The following is a 14,750-nucleotide window of genomic DNA, read 5'->3' on the forward strand; positions in this document are numbered from 1 at the left end:
TGGTTTGTAAGATATGGTATATTCATCAAATTTGGGGTCTTTAAATATATGTTACATTGGATTTGCATTACACTTACATTTATATGAATTAAACTTAACAATTTTTTTTTCTGCCAAAATACATAGAAAGATAGAAAGATAGGAGGGAGGACTTAAAAAATAGTTGTTGTGTCAGTCTATTTTAGTGAGTTTATGCCTAAAGCAATAGATAGATTAATCCAGCTTGGAATAATCAGTATAGGAGGCTAAAACTTGACTGACTTGATTAAAGCTTTGTATTGACTAAGAAGAGAAATGCATTGTTCAGATTCCCAAGCAAATGTGAAGTGATAACACCCTTGACTTTGTTGAGGAAAAAATAAAAATTAATCAAAAGCCAATGAAAAACAATAACAAGGAATTGAGAGGTTGATAAAATACGTCTACAGACTTGAACGCAAAATTTACCCAGATCTAAAATACGTTTGTTCCACTATTAAACTAATACCCTATTTATAATGTCACCTTTCCAGTTTAAACAACTAGCCACCAAGTGCTCTAGTGTATGGTACTATAAAAAGAATTCATGCATTTTTGTTGCTGCTCTCAAGATGGAACAGAAGTATAATTTAAATCCGTGGAACCATTGTTACATAACAAAAATTCAACTGAGTAAATTTTCAAGACCTGATTGGTTTTATTAAAGATTCATGAATTGAGCAGCATTCCACCTAACAAACTGAAAGGAGCTCCACTGAGCTGCCGAAAAGGAAAAGTTTTTACAGGTAGAGAGGGAGTGGGAGAAAAGGACATTATTAGCAGAGAATGCATTGTTTTAGGCAGGGTCACCCTACTAAGGGGAACAAAAAGGGACTATCAGAAAGCACATACTTTGTAGTGCTAACCAGGAAATTCCAGTTTGGCTGGTTAGAGGTCACATTTATGAGAGAAGCTGAAGCTGCAGGTAGGTGACATATTAGTCTTGGTGGGGTTTAGCATAAGTGACTCCATTTTGGGCTTGCTGTCTCCTTTTAAACACTGTGAACAGTTTATATGTTAGCTCCATGGGGATGAAACAGGCTTACTGTGAAAGAGGATGATTGATGTTTCAAGTATACAATATTATCTGCTGGATTGGTTTTCAGTTATATGTAAATAGAAAAAAAGAATACTTTAACATACTGCCATGAACCCAAGTCCCCAAATGATCAATATTTTGACAGTCATATATCATCTAGGCCTTTGAACAAAAACATGTGTATATACATATATATAATTTTGCTTAGAACTTCTTTTTAAAGATTTTATTTATTTGTCAGAGAGAGAGAGAGAGAGAACACAAGTAGGCAGAGCAGCAGGCAGAGGGAGAGGGAGAAGAAGGCTCCCCACTGAGCAGGGAGCCTAATGTGAGACTTGATGCAGGACTCGATCCCAGGACCCTAGGATCATGACCTGAGCCAAAGGCAGACATTTAACTGACTGAGCCACCCAGGCATCCCTAGAACTTTTTAAAGCAAAACAACAATGTTGGTTTAACATTTGAAAATCAGTCAATATAATTCAACACATTAACAGAACAAAGGAGAAAAGTAATAGGATCATTTCAATGGATACAGAAAAATGTGTTTGCAAAATTTAATGCCCTATTGAATCCAGGCAAAGAAAATAACCATGGAGCCCCAAACAACAAATGAGATGAAATAATAACAAAAGATCTGGAATCAATGAGTAGATAAAAGAAGAAAGAAAAAAAGCTGGTATAATTAGTTGCTGAAAAACTAAGATAAAGTAATTCCTGGAAAGACTAATCAGAAAGAAAGTTGAGAGGGAAATAACACAATGAACAAAAGATAGAAAAGAAAAAAAAATCATCATTAAAATATTGAAATTTTAAAAATGCCATCCTAATATATTTAAAAATTCAAATTCTGATAAAGTAGAAAAATATATTACAAAATTGGCCAAGATGAAATATAAATCATAAATAGAAAAAAAAACATTAAAATAACTGACATGGTAATTTTTTAAACTATCCACAAGAAGCCCATGTCCATGAAGTTTAGTCAAATTGTACCAAACATTTAAGAATAGATAATTCTATTATACCCTTCCTGGAAATAAAAACAGAAAGAAAAGTGCTGACAAAATTATATGAAGTAAGTATAATCTTGATAACCTGAAAAGTGGAATCCAAGAAAATGAATTTACAATTAATTGCAAATATGGACATAAATGTAAAAAATTCTAAATAAAATAATTGAGTTCACTTGCATATAAAAAATGACAGTATATCATATGAAGTAGTGTTTGTTACAGTATAACATGAGAAAATCTCTCATTTCAACTTATCATAATCCTAATGAAATGTGGTGCCTGAATATTTATAAACTCCCAACTCTGAAACTCATTTAAAGCAAAAGCTCAAAAAGTATTTTAAAGGAAAACATAGAACATCTTCATGAACCCAGGATAGGCAAAGATGTATTAAACAGGGCAGAAAGTGGTAATAAAAAAGGGAAAAAATTACACATTGGATTATTTTAAGAGTAAGAACTAAATAAACATAAGACTTTACTAAAAGAGTGAAAAGCAAGAGAAGCACAAAGCAAGAGAAGTTAATCGCAGACAAGCATCCAAAAAAGAACTGTATATGTAGAAAACTACAAATCAATTAGAAAAAAAAGGCAGATAATAAAACAAAATGGTCAAATGACCTAAAATGACAGTTTTATTACTTTTAAAAAATCTTTTATTTATTTATTTGAAAGAGCAAGAGACCACAAGCAGGGGGAACAGTAGAAAGAGAGGGAGAAGCAGGCTCCCTGTCAAGCAGGGAGCTGGATGCAGAGCTTGATGCGGGGTGTGATCCCAGGACCTTGGGATCATGACCTGAGCTGAAGGCAGATGCTTAACCGACTGAGCCACCCAGGTGTCCCTAAAATGACAGTTTTAAAGAGGATATCTATATGGCTGGAAAATGTATGAAGAGGAATTCAACTATTTAGGAAGTATAAATTAAAACCACAATCTGAAATTACTGTTCTGTTAGCAGCAGAGCTAAAATGAAAAACACACAAAACTATTAGAACTATAAAATAACCAACTTGACAAATACGAGACTAACATGAAAAAAATCAGCATCCATTATTAGAAAAATAAATATTAGAAAATATACTAAATGATATTCTCAATAGTGATAGAAATTATATAACAGGGGTACCTGGGTGGCTCAGTCAGTTGAGCAGCTGACTCTTGGTTCCAACTGAGGTCATGATCTCAGGGTTGTGAAATCAAGCCCCTCTTTGGACTCCACACTCAGCGGGGAGTCTACTTGAAATTCTCTCTCTGCTCCTCCCGCAGCTCACATGTTCTCTCTAAATAAATAAATAAATAAATAAATAAATAAATAAATAAATAAATAATTTTTTAAAAAAATTACATAACAAATATAATACATAAGAACATTATTGAAAAGCAATGCAAAATCTATTAAAATAATTAAAAGACATGGATAGAGACATACATCTTTAGTATCAAAGCATTCTAATTTTAAAAATTCAGCAAAAGTTCACCTAATGATTCTAAAATACAGGTAAGCATATGTAGTCTATGGGTATCTAAAGCCAGTTTTATAAAAGAATAAAAATAAGACATATTACTAAGATGTATTAATTAAAATACTGGATTATCAACAGACCTGGAACTTGTTACAATAGTTACACATATATACTAATTATGTAATAATTCTCAATATGTGGTTTCCAGAGCAGCAGTATCTCCAAAGAATTTGTTATATATGCAAAAACTTGAGTCTCACCCAGATCTGGTGAATCAGAAAGTTTGATGTTGCATTCCATCTATCTACCTTTAACAAGCTGTGGTGTCTTTGTCAGGTGTGAACTTCACTAGGTTGAAGTAATTTCCCAGAATACTCTTTTCTGTATGTTCGTGATTAGGGAGGGCCGAAACAGATTTTTGTATGAGGCTTGTAGGGTGGAAGTGGAGAAGCGGCCGTCTTGTAGCTCACACCTCTTCCGACTTACCCGCTGGCTCAGCTCACTGGCCCGAAGCAGAACATGTGCAGGCAGCTGCTCTCCCTCTCCCTTCCCTGGATCACCCTTCCGCTTCAACTCCAGGCAAGGTGTGTGTGAACTTTTAGTACCACCTCCATCCCGGTGAAAGGCAGGAAGACTTGTTAAGGGTTTCACCGTCTCCCTGTGATCTCCAGTTTGTGCTTGGGGGATCCAGTTTATTCTTAATCTCTTTTACTTTACATATAACTTTATTTCTGATCACCGGCTCTGTGGACTTGAAGCTTCAACATCAGACACAGAGAAAAGAGTCTTCCAAGCTGCTTAACCAGCTTCTACAATTATGTAAGGTCAAGTTCCTGTGGCAAATCCCTGCTTTTCTGACTGAACCCTAGCTAATACACAAACACTCTGGTGATCCTGACACATGCTAAGGTTGAGAACCACTACTATAGCAATATTCCAAAGTATGAGAGAGATTATTTAATAAAATGTGTTCTAGGGAATTGGCTCATGTTTAGGGTGAAAAGCGACTGCAGCATCATACCACAAGCAACACACTTTGGGTAGTTTAAAGTCTTAATGTGAAAAGTGAAACTAATACCAATGTGGATAATATGAAAGCATTTCCTCATAACAGTGGACTGATATGTAGTTTTTTTAAAGAAGAATCTAAAAGCACAAGTTTTAAAGGAATAAATGGTGGATCTGACTTCATAAAACTTAAAAATTCTGTTCAGTGAAGGGCATAGTAGACAAAATTAGTAGACAGGTGAAAGACTGTTTTTAGTGTTTCTAGTTGCTGAAAAATATACAAAAATAAGGACTTAAGAAATTCTTACAAATGCATATGATAAAGGCAGAAAATTCCAATTGGCAACATAGATGAACCAGTCATTTATGGAGGTGAAACATGAATATGCAATTTGAATATATTCACAACCTCAGAAATTAGAAATAGAAATAGAATACAAATTAAAGGCAATAATGAGATATTACTTGGATTGGCATTTTATTGCTCTCACAATAAAATACCACAACCTTCATAGCTTAAAGCAACACATACCATCTCACAGTTATGTCAGTCAAAACTTGGGGTTGGCTCAACTGGCTTTTCTGCTCTGGGTTTCATAGGCCAAAATCAAGGTGTTGGCAGGATGGGATTTTATGGGGAGGCTGTGGTAAACATCTGCCTTCAAGTTTATTCAGATTATTGGCTGAGGTCAGTTACTTGTGATTGAGCAACTGACGTCCCCCTTTCCTTGCTGGTTGTCAACCAGGGAGCTACTTTCAGCTTCAAGAGACCCCATGAATTCCTTGGCTCCTGATTCCTTTCTTCTATCTTCAAAGCCAGCAACAACAGGTGGAGGCCTTCTTATGCTTTGAATCTCTGTGACTTCCCTTCTGCCTCCTCTTTCCTTTGCCCCTTACCTCTCGGTCTCAAACTTTGCCTTCTGCTGCTATTAAGAGTTCATGTGATTACATTAGCCTTGTCCAGAAAATCCAGGATAATTTCCCTACTTTAAAGCCAACTATTAGCAACCTTAATTTTATCTGAAGAGTCACTTCACAGCAGTACCTCGATTAGTGTTTGAATACCATGGGGAACTTGGGAGGGGACATCTTTATAATTCTGCCAACCCAAATCTTTTATATTTATAATATTAGCAAAAATTAAGAAGTAAAGGCCAGCAATAATGTGCTATAACATGAGAAAGTGTTTCTGCTGGGAATGTGAATTCTTGTATCCATATGATTTTATTTTATTTTATTTTATTTTATTTTATTTTATTTTATTTTATTTTATTTTATTAGAAAGAGAGGAAGAGAAAGAAGGGGAGGGGGCAGAGGGAGAGAGAGAATCTTAAGTAGGCTCCACACCCAGTATGGAGCCAATGCCAGGCTCAATCTCACAACCATGAGATGATGGCCTAAGCCAAAATCAAAAGTCAGGTGCTTAGCTGACTGAGCCACCCAGGTGCCCCAATCTTGCACCTATTTTAAAGAGCATTTAAATATCTTGTGTTTTTCTTTTCTTTTCTTTTTTTTTAAGATTTTATTTATTTATTTGACAGAGAGAGACACAGCGAGAGAGGGAACACAAGTAGGGGGAGTGGGAGAGGGAGAAGCAGGCTCCCCACTGAGCAGGGAGCCCGATATGGGGCTTGATCCCAGGACTCTGTGATCATGACCTGAGCCGAAGGCAGACACTTAAAGATTGAGCCACCTAGGTGACCCTTGTGTTTTTCTTGTATGAATATATATATATATATATATATATATAGTGTGTGTGTGTGTGTGTATTGAAAGTAAATTTGGAAGACATATTAAATATGTAATGTGTATAGTGGATGAAGGAGGAAGAAAATAAACAGATAAATAAATAAATAAATAAATAAATTTTAAAAAATATAGTAAATGAAATAAAACAAAATAGGAAGGACATGATTATAAAAGTGTGCCTTAAACTGAGGACTATAGTCAAAATGATCCTGTGCACCTAAAGGAAACAAAGAATCACATAAAGAAATATTAACAAACCTTTCTGAGAACACAAGATAACTAGGAAAAAAAAAATGTGGTGGGATAACAATCAATTATCTTTAAAACTTTTACCTCTATTTCTTGTCCTTCCTTTTTCTTTTTCCCCAATTCAAACATATATTTAATGATATGCTCAGAGGTATGAAACAGATGGAAATCAGAAATATATAGCAAACCATTCTGTCTTTTGTCATTCAGATGTCAAAGCATTTCTTTGGAGGAGATGAATGAAGTTGGGGCCAGGTACCAGGAGGTCAGAGTTGGGGATCTGTGGGTATAGACTAATTCCTTGAAAAAATAGAAAGGAGGAGCTATTCTCCATTAATCTTCCAAGTATTTTTCCCCCATATAGGTTTGCAAGAGGAAAAAAGGGAAAGGAAAGTAGAAATCATTGGGGCAGAGAGTTCCAAAGATATTTCATAACAGTATCAAAGGTAATAAGATCCCAGGTACATATTGCAGCCAGTCATGTGAGAACTTCAACAGCTTTAGAACTGACATGGAAAATTCAGACACTAGACTTGAGAGAGCCCTGTGAACATGGACTAAGTCCATCACAGAAACAACCCATGTGGATTGTTATTAAGGAATAGCTGGGGCATCAAATCCCCCAAATACCTTGTGATTTCATGAGATCACAAAATTCACAATTAAAGGGTATAAAAACCCTCATAAAGGATAACAGTGATTACATTTTCCACTGGTATGCTGAAATGAGGTCCAGAAATCAAGTAACGATGCCATTAATAGAAAATAAAGTTACATAATTATACATAGAGATTTTTGAATTGGTATTCATCATCACCACAGATGTTTTAGGAAAAACAGTGTGACCAAAAGTGTCAAACTCAATATTCATTGAATTTTACAATGTGGTCATTGGTTATTTTGGTGACAGCTAAAATAGAATACACTATAAAATAAGAAGGAGGTGAGAAAATGAAATTCATGATAACTATCTCTCTGAACTATATTGTGTCCAAAGCACAGCAGAGAGATTAGACAATGGCTGGAGAATGATAGAGGACTGAACTATCAGATCTCATATACAACTAATGTATGTCAATGTTAAATCCTAAATCTCTTTCAAACCTACTTACTTTGCTCACTTGCTTCCATATCAATGAAAGCCTTATAAAATCTACAATATTCTGTCATCTAGAGTATAAGCAATATCTTCCTTAGTCTAAAAGTTCCTTAAAAATATAAAACAAGAGAAGATAAAGATGGGAGACTCAGACTCTGATTGCAATTTATACAGAATTCTACTCTTCCCAAAATATTACCCACTCTTAAATACCTAATAGAATCACATTATGTCCTATTATACAAATATGAAGAACATATATGTGAGGCTCTCAAGAACTTCCAGCTTTGCAATGATTATGAAACAAATGCATAACACTAGGTGGATTAGCCAGGGAAAAGAGAGGAGGGAATTTGAAGTAAATGAATTCTTTAATAAAGGGGAAGCAAGAAGCCCAGAAAATGTGTGCAGCATTCAGAAAGCAACAATATACTAGACAAGGGTAAATAAATGCAAAAGAATATAATAAGGATAGTTGGACATGGGGTTTCATCATAAATTTTGCAGAAACTTGCAAGAGGTGGAGAAACCGGTATTTAATTAAGTTAGAAATAAGGGAGTTTCAAAGATTATTACCAGGAAAAGTCATAAAAGTATTACACATTGGCTAGATCATTCTGGCATTGCCCTATATGATTACCCTGGTGGATGATCACTGGAAAGTTGTAGCCAAAGCCCAGCTATATATACCTTAGTTACATATAAATTAGGTTGGAAGGACTTAAAGGAAGATTTAGATTTAAGAATACAAAAAATGTTGAAAAATAAGTGATGAAATCTGGAGAAAAAGAATATAAATAGTTAAGTAAAATAAGTAGAATGCAAAATTTAAACCCTTTCTGATGACAAATTTTATTTGACCAAGAAGTGTAATGAATGATGTAGAAATAAAATAGATATTTTATATATATCAATTATGTTTACCTTATTATTGATGTCATTTATGTCTTACATGATGTTAGGGTTTTGATTGTTTTACCATTGGATTAGTCATGAGCTGAGAAAGATAAATTTGTCTCCATAATATGTTTTCTGCAATTCTCCTTGCATCTCATTCAATTTCTGTTTTATGATTGTTGCTGCTAGGATAATTTGTGCATGAATATTCACAACTGTTATATCCTCATTTTATGAATTAAACCCTTTAGCATTCTGAAGTGGCCTTTTTTGTTCTATTCAAGGCTTTTCATTTGATTTTGATTTCCACTTTGCTGGTATAATTTTGTTGTACAAATTTTACTTTTGTCTTTAATTTCACACTTTTATATACTTTCAAATTAGATTTACTTCTTGTATGCAAACTATAGTTAGATCTTGCTTTTTGGTTTAATGTGAGATGAAAATCATTTTTTGTTAATAGGAGGTTAAGCTATTTATGTTTTAAATGACATATACTTGGTTTTAGTTCTCTTTCAATATTTGCTTTGTCTCTTTGTAGTATTTTAAAAGTCTGGTTTCTTTGCTGTTTGTGAATGTGTTGTTTCAATATTTGGAAGAGCATCCATTTTTGTTGTAGTGATTGCTCTTATAAGGGTCTTTAATCCTATATTTTCTTAATTCCCTCTGAAAGTCAGTGGCAAAATTGGCAAATTTCTTCTCCTCTAACCTTTCCTCCTTTTTATAATATATAACATTAACCAATAATGTGATCATTTTGTGATAAACTTTGTACTGCTAAATAAGCTTATTCTTCTACTACTTTCATTCTCATTTAATGATATTGTTGGACACTCAACTATTACAATGCAATGAGAAAATTTACTCTACCTACCACCATCTTTTTGCTTTACCTCACAATTTGTATTAATTGAACTATTACCATGCTCTTATCCTAATTATAAAATTCCCTCATTTTTTAAGAATCCCATACTCTCATTTATTATTCAGTATTCACTGCCAGTCATTTTGACCGGTTTCCTTAGGAAAGTTCTGTTTACCTGAGGTTCATTCTTTAATAGTTTCAATCATTTTTTCCCCACGGCTCTTGGTATAACATTTTGGTATATAAATTCAGTATATAGATATACATTTGATATATAAATTGTTTACCAAAATAATATCCACTTGAATTGTATCTTTAATATTAGATTAGTTTCATTGTCAAATAATAGTTTCAAGTACGTTTTTATTTTCTAGATACTACTCTTTGTGGGTATTAGATATCCTTTTCCTGCTTTCTCTATAATTTTTTCAATATTTCTTTTTTTCAATTTCTATTTCACTTAATTCACTTTTCTGGTGTCTTTAATGGCTTTGTCTATTTGACTTTTCCATATTTGTTAATTGTCTTTATTTCTGTGTTTTGGGGATTTTTCTGTTCTAATTTGGATGACTCAAGTTTATCTCTTCCTTTTTCATGAGTTCTTGTATTTCTTCTTTGTGGTTTTACTTTATAAAGGCACATGTGCCACATTTTTTGTTTTTTAATTCATAGTAAAATATTCAGTCACTATTTGACTCTCTGGAGGCAGCATTTTTTTTACTTTTTTTTTTATTTAAATTCAATTAACATATAATGTATTATTGGTTTCAGAGGTAGATGTCAGTGATTCATCAGTCTTATATAATACCCAGTGCTCATTATATCACATGCCCTCCTTAATATCCATCACACAGTTACCCCATTCCCCCTACCCTTCTCCCCTCCAGAAGCATTTTTTAATGGTGATCTTTAACTGTGAGCATGTTGGCTGAGTTCCCATATTGTTTTTTCATATAGCACCTTTATATCAATATTGTATGTGTGTTTTTTATTGTTAACCATTTAATAATTTGCACTTCTTCTTGCCAGCAGATTTTTATAGGGAGCAGAAGCTTAGAAAGGCATGGGAGTGCAAAGGTTTTGGAGAAAATAATACCTGTGAAAGAAGAGGGGAGGAAGCAGGATTGGGCAGGGGAACATTCAAATCCCAATGCAGACTTAATTCTGCCTGCCCATCAGGGTGCTCCAGAGCAAAGACCATCTATTAGAGGAGTTCCATGTTTGTGTGTGTGTGTGTGGGGGGGGTTGTAAAGGTTAGTAGGTGTGATAGCTAGGTCCTTATACTACCTCCTTGCTGGAGCATTGATTGAAGGTTGTTACACTTAACTGCAGTCGAATAGTGAGCTCTTTATTGTAGGGGCCCTGGCAGTATCTGTCACGTTGAACCAGAACCAGATATTTATTTGTAAAAGCTCCCTGGCACTCATGCAGTGTACTCTTCCTGGTTCAGAAGCCAAAATACTTTCTTCCTGATATTCCAGAGACAATGATTCTCAATATATCAATATAGTCCCTCTCTGCCCTATACTGGGTTCTAGCAAATGTTGCAAAACAATGGTAAGTTTTGTACTTCAAAATTAACCATTCCTTTTTTTTTTCCTGATGTCTTCTAAAAATTCTCACCAGGATCCCTTTTTGCATTTGTCTACTTCTTTACTTTGTCCAATGTGGGTTCTTAAGACTTCAGCCGTTTTGGGCAACCTTCATATGTACTGCAGTCTGATGATTATGTTTATCTTCCAGAAGTGATTTTAAAAAAGGAGTTTGATTCTTTTTTTCTTCCTGCTGTATTGTTTTATGGCATGCAAGAGGAGAGGATACCAAAACAAAAACATAAAAAAATGCCGACTGATGTATCTGTGTTTTAAAATACTGTTTTTCAATATTGTTTTGGAGTATTTTTTTTATTATTTTTCATTACAGTCCTTCTTTTAAATGAGACAGAAACAAAGCATGGAGATTTTGGAAGGAAGAATGTAGATGACTTGTTGCTACCAGTTAAATGTAGAAAAAGAGAAAGGAGTTAAGAATGAGATTGCTAAAGAAGGAAACCATGAGAAGGGATCATTTTGATCTTGAGAAAGTTTTCTCATCAAACAGGATAAATCCAACAGTAGCATAGATCAAATTTCACATAAATCAATACATAATCAAAAGGGTAGGAGTAGCACAATGTAACTAATCAGATATTTAACACAAGTGTCTATGTGTTTGGTAAACGTCAGTTACCTAAACAAGTTTGTCATTGTCAAGTTCCTTGACTCAGATGTTCTGAGCAGAAAAACAGGCATTGTGGTTAGAAGTGCTTAGGTACTTGAATTATGTTTATAAGTAAACCATTCTTATTAGAGTATTGTGTCTCTTTGAATGGATAGCTGCAATTGTGATGCCCACTATTGAAAGAAGGTACAAATGAAAGTTTTGTCAAGTAGCGCATTACTCAAAGATGCACTACCAAAAACAGTGATATTTAAAGTTTCATAAGCCACTTTTAGCAATATATTTTTACATTTATAAGAAGTTAAGTTAAATTATTAGTTCTTTGTGTTCTCAAGTACCAGGTAGAAAAAAAAATAAAGCCAACTTATTTTAAATTGAATCTGAGTATTGTTCATGTAAATTTGAACACTCACACTTTTTGTGCCCTATTCAACTTAATCATTATTAACAATTCTTTATGATTTTGGAAATTTTTTCAGCTTAACCTTGAGACTCTTTTTATTCTTTTAAGAAGTATGTGTTTTACTGTTTTCTATCTAGAATAATGGCTTAGTTCTTCCTAAAATACATAGACATTTTATTGAGCAGCCATGATCCTGTAACACTAGAGTTAATTTATAATTTTCTTTTTTAAAATATCAAATTTTAAAATATAATTTTAGTAAAGGTTGCTATATCTATATCTATATAACTGTCACTGTTTCCACTTCCTAGTATAGTTTTTCATTTTTCATTTTTGGTCTCATTGTTGTAATTTGTTAAAGTGTCAATTCTGTTTTTTCATATTAATGCATTGCTTTGATGAGAGGAAGATACATTTCTTTTGAGAGGGCCAGAGGGAGAGGGAGAAGCAGGCTCCCTGATGAGCCAGGAGCCCTGTGGGGCTCGATCCCAAGTGCATGGAAAAATTGTATATATACATATATACATATGATATCATATAACATATATGATATCATATGCATCTCTGTGTGTATGTGTATGAAAATACATAAACACCAAAGTAAATGCAGTGGTATTTGCTTTGTATGACTGTGGCTCCAGCCCTATAAGTTGTGTCTTAGGCTGCTTTAAGTCAGTTCTATAAGGGACAGAAGAAAGGGTGAGAGTTTAGTCCATTGTAATCTCAAAACTATAAGAGAGAAGAAAATTGAGATATTAAGTTGAATCAAGAAGAGTTGTTGATTTTTCTCTTTTTTTCCTCTAGTTACTTTGAATTACATTTTCTCTTTGTAGTTATATTCTTACCTTCTTTCAATGGCTTATTAGAAAAGTCTGAACATACATTTCTAACTGGTATAGGTTAGGAAACCTCCTTTTATTCTGACACTTAACAGATTTGCTGGGGATTCATACCTAATTAGATTTTTGTCACCATCTCCAATGGACTTCTTCAAAAATGTGACATCTTTCATCAGGGTATTATTTTTGCCTCTTCACCTAATGTGTGGAAGCTCATGTGGTATAGAACTGTAGTTATTTGAAGTGCTTCCTAGTTTATGAATCATACATATGATCCTCACTATTACTCCCTATCCATCAAGCAATGAAGTAAAGAAAGTGGGTGTGTCTTCCAGCGACATTATTGAGATTTATATGGCTAAGTAGTTCTCTAGTTAATAAGATGAGCACAGCAGAGCTGCCAGATGAAATCAAATTGAAATAATACAGTGTACCTATCCTATTTTCCAATCATTGGCTAGGCCTGGCAATTGAATTAAATCATATTAAAGGAATCTGTATCCTACAAGTTGAGACCAGAACTCAGACAGTCTGACTTTGGCTCTACTTACCAGTTGACCCATTGATTTATTTCTTTTACCTTGACCCAGGTAAACATCAGGAATGACTACAAAGAAACCAAAACCAAAACAAACAAACAAAAAAACACACAAAAAAATTGTTTTAAGTGACAAAGAGACAAAGGCTTTTAAATAAATATTTGTTTAAATTCATTCACTTTAAATTTACACATTCACAACTATAATATGTATTTCTATACAATTATAGCTGTTATCATCTTACATGATACTGGAAAGAAGGGAGAGTTGTATTTTCTCTTTCTTACAGGAGGACACACAAAACATTCTAAGTTCCATTCTGCTCTTATTTTTCCCTTTACAATGGAGAAAACTATGTCATTCTGTAGGAAAACATCAAATAAAAAAGGAGGCACAAAATTGGTTTTTGAAGACTTAGCACCAATATCTTTAGTCATTCTCTAAAAATATTTCAATATTATTTGGAGAGAAGTCTTGAACCATGTCAATCTAACTTAAAAATTTTAAATAGCAAGTTATATAAACCAGTTATACTGGTTTGGTCTCTGACATTAATTTTGTCTTTCACTCATTTTCTCCCTCTTTTTGGTTTCAAAATGAAGCATTTTATATGATCCCATTTTCTTTTCTTTATTAGCATATTGATTATACAATAATATATAAATATATATAAATTATAAATATTTTAATGATTTGAGAAGTGATGCCCATGTCTTTTTTAATCTTGCTGACAAGATCCATGTAGACCTTTTAGATGACATAAAATAATATTTTTTGTACATTCAGAGATAAACAGCATGGAACAGGAGCCAGAGATGTCTAGTGGTTTAAATTACCTCAGATCCCCAAAACATTTCTCCCCTCTTCATGAACTCCTACATGATGACCTTGCTTCTGGTTTTATTGAGAAAATAGAAACAACTGGAAAAGAAGTTCTACTTGTCCTTCCAAAAACATCTACCAGTCCCTATTTATTCCTATATACTCTACTTTCTAGCTTCATACATTTTCTTGCAATTTTATGACTGACTTCTAATTTTGTGCTGCAATTCATTCACTCTTTTTTTTCCCTAGGTTTTCATCTCCAGCATCATCAAAGTTCTCCTCTTCTTTTCATTAGCATAAACATACTGTCTCACATTTTTTAGAGCACCCTTCACCTAGCAAACAATTTTGCTGCTTTATTCTGCAGCATAACTCCCAAAATAGTCACCTTCATTTCCTCTTCTACCCCTTTCTTTTAAAGCTGTTCATAATGACCATTGTTCTGAAAACACCCTCAGTGACCAGTGGTCTCATTATTTAACTCAATGGAAATTTTTTAGTCCTCCTTATATTAGACCACC

Source organism: Leptonychotes weddellii, chromosome 1 (genome assembly GCF_054177405.1).
Source record: "Leptonychotes weddellii isolate Sample4059 chromosome 1, ASM5417740v2, whole genome shotgun sequence".
NCBI classification, from domain to species: domain Eukaryota; kingdom Metazoa; phylum Chordata; class Mammalia; order Carnivora; family Phocidae; genus Leptonychotes; species Leptonychotes weddellii.